Source organism: Macrotis lagotis, chromosome 5 (genome assembly GCF_037893015.1).
Source record: "Macrotis lagotis isolate mMagLag1 chromosome 5, bilby.v1.9.chrom.fasta, whole genome shotgun sequence".
In the NCBI taxonomy this organism is placed as follows: Eukaryota; Metazoa; Chordata; class Mammalia; order Peramelemorphia; family Peramelidae; genus Macrotis; species Macrotis lagotis.
In genome coordinates this window covers 157,419,175-157,430,155 of record NC_133662.1, presented here as the reverse complement: position 1 = coordinate 157,430,155, position 10,981 = coordinate 157,419,175, and the positions used below count along the sequence as shown (strand labels likewise).

General features: G+C 34.7%; 1 non-coding gene across 1 annotated transcript; it reads right to left on the bottom strand.

The window, feature by feature from the left end:
* Positions 1-6,356: 6,356 nt before the first annotated feature.
* On the bottom strand, positions 6,357-6,439 carry TRNAL-UAA (transfer RNA leucine (anticodon UAA)). Its single transcript has one exon. It is a non-coding gene; the product is annotated as a tRNA-Leu (tRNA).
* Between the last annotated feature and the right edge of the window lie 4,542 nt (positions 6,440-10,981).

Genomic DNA, 10,981 nt, shown 5'->3' with positions numbered 1-10,981 from the left:
TAAGGCCACACAGCTAGGTAATTATTAAGTGTCTGAGGTTGGATTTGAACTCAGGTACTCCTGATTCCAGGGCCAGGGCTCTATCCACTGTGCCACCTAGCAGCCCCCTGCACACCATATTTCAAAAAAAATTATGAAGAAAAATTTACCTTAGAATCAGAGAACAAAGCGAAAATAGAAAGAATCCATTAATTCCTTCCAGATAGGAGCCTAAAATGAAAACTCTTAGGAATGACAAAGGGGAAAAATAATAATCCACAATAATGAGTTCAAGTAGCAAGGTGAAAGTTATGGCTTGAATACATAACTAGTTTGGCCAAACAATATAATCTTACAGGGTATTAAGCGAACCTTTATTAAGAAAAATAAGTTGAATAGAATCTTTGGAATGCAAACCTTAGAGTCAGTCAAGAGGATTCTATAAAGTTTTACATATTGGAGCAATTGAAAGGTTTAATAGTGGAAGAAGAAACAATTGTCTCCTCAAAACCGTCTTTAAGAGACATAAAGTTAAATATAATAAAGAGAATGCTGTGAGGAGGGTTATCCTGTTTAAATGAAAAAAAAAAGAAAAGGGAGGGGAGAAATTTGTTAGAATGGAGGAAAGGAGTAGGATTTAGTATTTCACATAAGCAGAGAAAGACTATAAACATGAAAGAAGGGTAGAGGAAGCAGGAGTCACATGAACATTACATCAGAACTAGATTAAGAAGAACTGAGAACATGTACAAAGAGACAATTTTACAAAGAAAAAATATTAATCTTAGTAGCAAAACTAGAGGAATCAAGGGGGTAAGTTTAAGAGAGAATAAAGGACATTCTTTTTTTTAAAGGACATATTCTTAAAATTAACTCCAATTCTGAAAGTTAGATTATGAAATATGTTTTAAAAGAGAAGAAAAATGTGAAAAATTTTTTATCAGGATCTGAGTGAGGAAAACGGAAAAGGGTCAGTATGACCAAAGTAGATTACATAAAAAATACTGTGCAGATTCTTTATTACTTTCCTATTTTTTATAAAGGGTAAAGAAAAAGAAAATGTATAAAAGGACAGTAAAGAAGGTGATACACAAATAACAAACATAACCATGAATGTGAATGGGACAAATTCATTCACAAAAATGAATGAAACAGTATGAATCAGAAAACAGAATCCAACAATATTTTATTTTCAAGAAAAAAACACTTGAAATATAAAAAGTGAAGTCTAGAATTAATTTTATTAATTAAATTAAACAAACTTAAAAAAAGTAGAATAACAAAAATGATCTCAGACAAGGCAACATTAAAAATAAAAATGATTAAAAAGATAAAAAATAGGGGCAGCTAGGTGGCGCAGTGGATAAGCACCGGCCCTGGAGTCTGGAGTACCTGGTGACTCAGACACTTAATTATTACCTAGCTGTGTGGCCTTGGGCAAGTCACTTAACCCCATTTGCCTTGCAAAAACCTAAAAAAGCAAACAAAAAAGTCTAACAAAATGATATTTATCCCTTTTTTAATAATTTAAGTACCTAAATACTATTTTAGAAATTTACAACTCAAAATGAAATAAAGAAAATTGCTAGAAATGATTTTAACTATTTATATGTCAAAAGGGATAATTTATATGAAATGGACAATTATTTACAAACAACCCAGATAAACTAAGAAGCAAAAAAATTTAAATAATATATTTTTAAAAATTGAACATGTCGCAAGTGAACTTCCAAAGGAAAAAGCTCTAAGACCATATGATTTTATAAATGAATTCTGTCAAAGAACAATTGATTTCAATATTATATGGACTATTTTCAAAATAGGAAAATAAACTCCAACTGTCTTAAATTCAAATATGATCTTGATACTTAAATCAAAAGGAGACAAAACAGAGAAAGTTATAGACATTAATCCCTAATAAATATGGCTGCAAAAATTAAATAAAATAATAGCATACAACATATTACTATTTTGGATTTATAACAGTAATGCAGAGTTGGTTCAATATAAAAAAAACCTATTTTTTAAAGACCATTTTTTATTATTTTTTTTCTAGTTACATGGAAAGATAGTTTTCAACATTTATCATTTTGTAAGTTTTTGAGTTCCAATTTTTCTACCACCCTCTTCTCTCCCCTTCCCATGAAAAGAGTAATCTGATATAGGTTGCATTTGTTCAATCATGTTTAACTTATTTCCATATTAGTTGTGTTGTGAAAGAAGAAACCAAAATGGGGGGGGAACCATGAGAAACAAAAAACATAAAAGAAATTTTTAAAATATGTATATAAGATGTTTTTTCTCTGGATGTGGATGGCATTTTCTATCACAAGTTTTGGAATTGTCTTCAATCACTGAACTGCTGAGAAGCACTGAGTCCACCATACTTGATCATCTTGCAATATTGCTATTAATGTGTACAATGTTCTTTTGGTTCTGCTCACTTCTCTCAGTATTAAGTCTTTCCAGACTAACAAGATCATTTTAATAAATAAATAAACCACATCAACAAAAGTGTAACAAATATTACTAATAAATTTTGATCCATTTATTAATAAGTATTAATAATATCTTATCTATTTACTAATACTGTTAGTAAAACAAATACACAAACCACATTAACAAAAATAAGATTATATCAATGGATATTAAAAAGGTTTTTTACAAAATATAAAATACTGTATTTCAATTAATAGCATACACATATACACAAGCATTGTAATAAATGGAACTTTCCTTAATATAAATATTATCTATCTAAAATCTCACAGTATTTGTAATAGATAAATGATAGAAACAATTCCTAGGTAAAATACAAATGTCTATCAAAATCACTATTTGCTATTAGGCTAGAATTGCAATGTAGAGCATTAAGACCAGAAAAAGAAATTGAGGGAATAGATAAATGCAAAAGGGAAGTCAAACTATAACTTTGGGTAGATGACATGATGTTCTAGGGTGTAAAAGATAAAGACAGAAAAATTCCATTCAAAATATTATAGAATATACAAACCATTAGAGAGTCTATTTTCCAACAAATGCATAGGAACTATAAAAATACAGGATAAATACAGGATCAAAATCCTCTTTATAGAAATATAGCCAAATGAAATAAATGGAGAAATATAGCTTTTCATTGTTAGGCTATGCTAATATTTTTAAAATGCCAATACCAGCTAAGTTTGTTTATTTGTTTATTTATTTATTTAGTGCGATGCCAACCAAATTCGCAAAAGATTACTTTATAAAGTTAGAAAAAGAAATGATGATGAAATTGATCTGGAAGTAAAAGGTAAAGAATTTCAAAGGAAATAATGAGAAAAGGATGAGGAGGAAGAGGACCCAGAGCACCAGATCCTAAATATACTAAAAACCAGTAATAATATAAACTATTTAGTACTGGTCAAAAAGTAGGGGAAAAAGTATTCAATGGAACATACTAGATATGCAGCACACTTTTACAGGTAAACACATATGTCATCATAGTGTTTATAAAGGCTCTAGCTACCATTAGACAAAAACTGAAAACCATTTTGACCGAAATTAGGTTTAGAAATATTATATCACAAACACCAAGTGATTAAAACTTATACACAGTAGTGTGCTGGTAGTTTAATAACTACCTCTCTGGGGGAGTAGGAGATGAGCATAAATTCATAACAAACTTTTAAACTTAATCTGAATTTTTAACACTTTTCCTCATCACTTTCTGTAGTCTAGACAATCAAGAAAACAAACTATCAAGCTTTGATCTGAATCTTTGATGATTTCCAAGTTTCAAATGCTCACACTGAAAATTTAACAATCAGTTTTCCCATTATAGTATGAACTGGTTGCAGCACATGCCTGGATAGCATAAAAAAATTAGAAAAGTAGGGGAGAAAATATCTTTCATATAAATGATACTTTGTGGAAATCCAAGACCAAAGAAATAAAACGGACAATTTTGATAACATAAAAGTTGAAAACATTTTTAAAAAAACAAAACAAAATCAATTCAGTTGAAATGAGAAAGGCAGCAGTTAACTAGGAGGAAGACTTACAGCAAAGATTTCTCTGATAAAGCAATCATATCTAAGATATATAAGGATCTAATCAAATATATAAGAACAAGAGTTATTCACTAAAAGATAAATGGTCAAAAAATGAAAATAGTTTTCAAAGTTATTCAAATTATTGACAAATATAGAAAAACAATTGCTCTAAATCACTTGTAGATAAATGCAAATTAAAGCAACTTACCAAATTGACAAAATGAAAAAAAATTCATAGCTGCAGCACAGTTACAGGTAAAAACACATATGTTATCAGTGTTACTGCAGGGCAGTTAAGTTACATGATGATGAAGATCATCATAAGTGCCTTACAGAATGTCTCCAGCGGAGACGCTGCTGCTAGTAGATAATTATTGGAAGGGCTATGAGAATTCAGGCACAGAAATGCAGCTATGAATTACGCTGGTCTTTCTAGAAAACAATTTAGAAAGGTATGGGAATGGTACAGAAAGAGGGGCTCCAAAAGTCTATGCATACATTTTACCTCAATATCACTGTTAGTTCTATACTTCAAAGAGATCAAAGAAAGAAAGAAAAATATTTATAGTAACTCTATGTGTTGCAGCAAAGGACAGGTACTCCTTGGTTGCCCAGAAACTGGAAAATGGCTGAACAAATCAAAGCACATGAAGAAAGGATGGAGGAGATGGTTGGGAAATTACTGAAGATTTGTATGAACTGATGCAAAGTGCAATAAGCAGAACCAAATTAAATAAATAATATTGAAAAGAAAAATAACTGAAAAACTTAAAAAAATTTGATCTTTAAATGACCAGCCATGACTCCAGAGGACTACTGACAGAAGGATTGAAATCTTGGGATGCTGAGAGATACACATTTTCATACATAGTCACTATGTTGGTATGTTTTACTTCACTATGCATATTTTTTTTACAAGAGTTTTTCCATTCTTCCTCCCCCCCCCCATTTTTGAAGAGGTGGGGGAGAGGTGGGACTTAATAATATTTTAAAAACAGATTACATATTTAATATATTTATTTCAATATATTTATCTAATATAATATTTAATATAAAAACTTCAGCATTTTCAAATTTCTAGAAGGAAGTTCAGAAGAAAACAGAGCAAAATAAATTTGAAAAAAACATATACTTAAAAGGAAAAGCAAGATGTGCCAAATAAGTATTTTTGGTTTCATGTAAAATTCTCTTTTCTGTAAGTTCTATGTAGAAATTCTTATTTTCTTTGGTGTTTGTTAAATTCAAACTTTTACGAAGTGCTTATATATATGATTATATATTATATGTGTATGTGTGTATAGGCATACATATGTATATACATATACATTCATTATATACTTAGATATGTAGATATATCTACATCTATAAATATCCTTCTGTCTATACATCTATATCTGTATCTATCTATATATATCTCTATATCTATCCATATATATCTATATCTAACCATCCATCTCTCTATATTTATCCATATATATTTATATCTATCCATCTGTCTATATGTATCTATCCTTCATCCATCTACCTGTCTATATCTATCCTATTTATCTACATATATTTATAGCTATATTTCTTTCTAGCTATCCTTCTATCCATATATATCTATATCTCTATATCTATCTATATATTTATATCTATCCATCTATCTTTATCTTTCTATCTATCCATGTATATTTATATCTATCTATATGTACCTATCATTCTCTCTTTATATCATCCATCTAAATCTATATCCTTCTATCTATCCATATATATTTTTATATCTATCTTTCTATCTATCCATATATATCTATATCCATCCGTCCATCCGTCCATCTGTTTGTCCATCCACCTATCCACCTATCCACCTTTCTTTTCTTTCTTTCTTTCTTTCTTTCTTTCTCTTTCTGTGCGTCCATCCACCTACCTATCTACCTATCATCTACCGATCTACCGATCGATCTATCTATCTATCTATCTATCTATCTACCTATCTATCATCTACCTATCCGTCCGTCCGTCCGTGTGCCCTCCTCTCTGGCCGTCCAGCAGCGCCACCGCCGAGGCCTCCCCGCGGTCCCAGGTCCCGGGTCCCGGGCCCCGACTCGCAGCAACCCGGCCCGGGGCGGCCCCGCGTGAGCACCGCGGCTGCCGCGCCTCCTCCCCCCGCCCTGACGCGGCCCCTCCCCCGCCCCTCCCCCGCCCCTCCCCCCGCCCCGCGCGGCGCCAAACCCCGGAAAAACGGGCCGCTGCGGGCGCGGGGCGCGTCCCTCCGCTCCGGCCCCGCCCGCTCGGTCTCCGCCGCCGCTTCCCGGGGACGCTTTTATTATTGTTTTTATTATTTTAGAACAAAAAAAACCTTTGTACCAGGAGTGGGGTTCGAACCCACGCGGACATATGTCCATTGGATCTTAAGTCCAACGCCTTAACCACTCGGCCATCCTGGTGCAGGTACGGAGGCTGCTCTCCGCCCGCCCTACAAGGCTCGGCGGGCGGCGGGGGCCGGGTTTCCGTCTCCCTGCGCAGTCGGCTCCCTCCCGGATGGCTCGGAGCGGCTCCGCCGCCCCCGCCCCTCCCCTCTGCCCCCCCCCCCCGGGCGGCATCGCCTCGGGGAGGCGGGAGCGCCGGCGCGGGGGCGCGGGGGCGCGGGGGCGGCGGCCCGCGGCTCCGCGCGGAGCGGTCCAAGCCTCCCTCCCCCCGCGGCCTCCCCGTGGGGGCCGGCCGCGTCCCGCCGTTAGGGACTGCGGAGCTGGGCACAGCCCCACGCTGGGGCAGGCCTTATGGGGGCTGCTCGGACTAGGGCGTCGCGGGAGACGCCCCCCATCTTCCCGCCCGGTGACTTCGTGCAGAAGCCGCGAGGCGGGGCCAGCCTCCTCCACCAATCCAGGCACACTTCCGGGGCGGTGCCATTTCACTGCAGCCAATGGCTCTTCCTCGTCTTTTTCCTCGCACTTGGGTAAAATCAGGGCTTCAACTTTTTTCTTTCTCATAATGAGACTTTTAAATGCACAAAAGACATAGAATTATAAAGAAAATAAATTATTTTATTTATATGAACATAACAGTGTTCTTAGAAAACAGATTTATTTTTCTATTTGTATCTCTAGAGTTCTTAGAAAGCTGAGACTTATTTTTCTATTTGTATCTTTTAAATGCACAAAAGACATAGAATTATAAAGAAAATAAATTATTTTATTTATATGAACATAAGAATGTTCTTAGAACACTGAGATTTATTTTTCTATTTGTATCTCTAGAGTTCTTAGAAAGCTGAAACTTATTTTTCTATTTGTATCTTTTAATTTAAATGCCAAAAGACATGGAATTATAAAGAAAATAAATTATACGGGGCGGCTAGGTGGCGTAGTGGATAAAGCACCGGCCTTGGAGTCAGGAGTACCTGGGTTCAAATCCGGTCTCAGACACTTAATAATGACCTACCTGTGTGGCCTTGGGCAAGCTGCTTTTAACCCCATTTGCCTTGCAAAAATCTAAAAAAAGGAAATAAATTATTTTATCTATATGAACATAAGAATGTTCTTAGAAAAACTGAGATTTATTTTTCTATTTGTATCCCTAAAGTAGTGTTTTCATTCGTTCACTCATTCATTCAGGATTAAAATATAATTTGATAAAATGAGATAAATAATTGTCAACTGTAATAACTCAATAATTTGAAATACAAGTTTTCAAATATACACACATAGTACGCATACACACAGAGACCCAAAATCACTAGACCCTTGACTAAGAACAATAATTGATTGATTAGGAATGCTTAGGTCTTATTCACTCCTACTTGACATCTCTGGTATATTCTCACATGAAATAGGAATGGGACTAAGTGGCATAGGGTGATAGGGATGGCAAAGAACAATAAAGGGGGTATTGGTTGGCCCAAGCTGTCATTGACTTGACCAGTCCTCAATTACCCATAACATCTGAAGAACTCAAAGTCTCAAGAGACACTATCTTTTTTTTTTATCTTTAAATGCGATACTGATATATTTTTATTGATAACTCTTGTTTCAGATGATTTGGCATTGAGAGCCAAGATTTTGACATTTTTAAATTCTTCAACATGATTCCATACTTTTATCACTGTGGATATTGTCTTGCCTGTAATTCTGCCTGCAGTGGGATATTCAAGGCTACCCTAAACTGGGCGTCCAACACAATACTAAAGAAAGTGGCCAGGAGCTCCATACTAAGTATAAAGTAGTTCAATAGTCAAAGTGAATTATTTACACCTAGCATTCTAGGTAATTTGCCAGACAACAGAGATCTTGCAAAGATCCCTAATTAACTCTGTGGCCAATATAGAAAACAGATAAAAGGAAGAGGATCTATAGAATATGTTACTGTGGATTGGCTGATATTCTTGTTTTTTTCTACTCAGCACTGGTCTTTTTTTCAGACATCTGGGTGCCCCATCAGTGCTGTTTGGGCTAGATTCCCAGACATGCAAAGCTATAAACTGCACATAAATGGTTATGCCTTAGTTGTGCTCTGGTTTTGGCTTACTTTAATCTTGGTTTGCATTATTCATGGCTTTCACTGATAGAGACTATTATTATTATTATTATCATCATCATCATCATCATCATTATCATGTCTTTCATTAACTGGGATCCCACAGATATTAAGCAAATCTTTGACAAACTGTTCACTTTTTCAATTCTGCCCTTGATTATAGCCCACAGGTTTTCTTTCTTTTAAAAAAAATAAATTTTATTTTATTTTCAGATATGCCTTCTCTCTATCCCCAACCTCCTTCCTCATTCTACCCACCTAAAAAAGAAAAATGAAACCCAATATATTCTTCCATTTATACATACAAATCTCATGTATTTTCAAGGAAAACATTTTCTCATTAGCCATATAAAAAAAAAAAAACATGTCAATCTGCACATTGAGTCCCATTACCTCTTTATCTGGAGATGAATGACATGTTTAATCATGAGTTCTCTGAAATTGTGGGTGGTTATTATGTTGATCAGCATTCCTAAGTCTTTCAAAGTTATTTGGCTTTATACTATTATTGTTATTGTACAAATTCTGCTCACTTCATTTTTCATCAGTTCATACAAGTCTTTCCACATTTCTCTAAAACTATAAACTTCATCATTTCTTCCAATATAATAATATTCTATTGCATTCAAATGCCAGAACTTATTCATTCCCCATTTGAAGGACCACCCCATCAGGATCATTGCTGGTCATCTTGACTTCCTTTATGTCTTGCCACTGGATCCTCTGATAATTCTGGAGGAGAGAGAGAGAGTGAGGTTGATGACATTGCATAGTTCTACCTCATTTGCAAGTCAAGATATCAACTTCCTGAAGTCATTGGATTTCTTTGAGAATGAAAGATGAACAACAAAATAACAAGGACACCTCATCAGTTTCCAAGTCTTTGCCACTTAAAAAGAACTGCTAAAAGATTTTTGTTCATATAGGTCTTTTCTTTTGGACAAATGAAGTTTTATGTTTTTTTTGAGGCCTGACTTCCTCTCAGTGATGAAACTCATCATTCAAAAACCTCAGCATCACATGTTTCAAAAGCATATTTAGGATACAGAACTGTTTATAGTGAAGTAGTAATGCTCTAAAGAGCAACCTTGAAAGTTGAGTAGATTGTGGAAAGTCAATTCAGTATAACCCACTCAGAACGATTATATTTTTCATCAATGGCACAGTTTAAGGCTGTGTGTGTGTGTGTGTGTGTCCATGCCTTCATGGACTCTTAGGTTGGATAATTTAATCATCTATGTGAAATTCTAGAATAGACAGATAATTGAAAATTATTTTGTACATTGGACTCAACTATTTTACTTAAGGAGGAAAAAAATTTTCTGCATTCTTACCTTTTTGTTCTAGCTGTTAATTCAGGTGTAACGATTTTAGTTGTTGGGAAATCATATCTCTTTTCTATCTTAGTTTAATATTGACTGACATCCCCCACCCCCTAAGTATCTTTTTAGCCAAAATATATATTTTCTACTTTCTATACCAGGAGTACAATGTCCTTTTGTTTCAAGGTCTGTAAACCTAATTCATGTAGAATAGTTTTTTGCCTTTACTCTGTGCCTATGACCACTCACAGAATGAATTCCCTTTCTCTTCTCTGACATCTCCCTAGGCCTAAAACTTATCCATTCTTCAAAATACATCAAATGCAACCTCCTCCATCAAAACATCCTAGATCCACCCCCTCTTAGCCATCTATATTTATTTTGTATTATATTTGGGTACATTTTACTCCTTTTTAACTTTCACCATTCTCTGAGTGTAGGATCCTCAAGGAATGTATTTCTTTTTTTTTGGGGGGGGGCTCCTTGATGCAGTGAAAAGAATGTTCACTGTCCCAAATTGCAGTTCTCTTACCTCAGTTGGAGTTACTACTTTGAAAATCTTCTTTGATTCAGGCTGACCCCCAAATAATCCTTTTTTTTTAATCTTAATTGCAACACACAGAAGTGGGAACCATCCAAATAATTCCTAATCCATGGTGATTAAGGAAATAGCCTCACTTCTCTTAATAAAATGCCAGTGGTCATATGTATGCTCTCCATGGGAATATAGTCTCAAACAAAAGTTCATCTTCCTTTAAACTCATCAATTTTATTGGATTGCCATGATCAGCACCTAAAGCAATATATAATGAAAAATATAATAATTTTTTTAAAAAAAATGAAGTAGATAAAAGAGATAAGCAAATGATTATATATATCTATAAACCTATTAATTACTGGTTATTAATGCTGTTGCCAGATATGTGTATATTGATTTTTTAAACACATTAACAGTCAGATTGGCCTTCTTGTTTTGTGATCCTTCCTTTTAACTTCTCCAATGTATTTGACATGGATTAAAATTCTTTATCTTTGTCATTACTTATATAGTTATGGTCAGCGGGTATAATATTTTGGTTCTGCTTTCTTACCATGCTACTTCATATTAATCATCCCATATTTCTTTGAATTCTT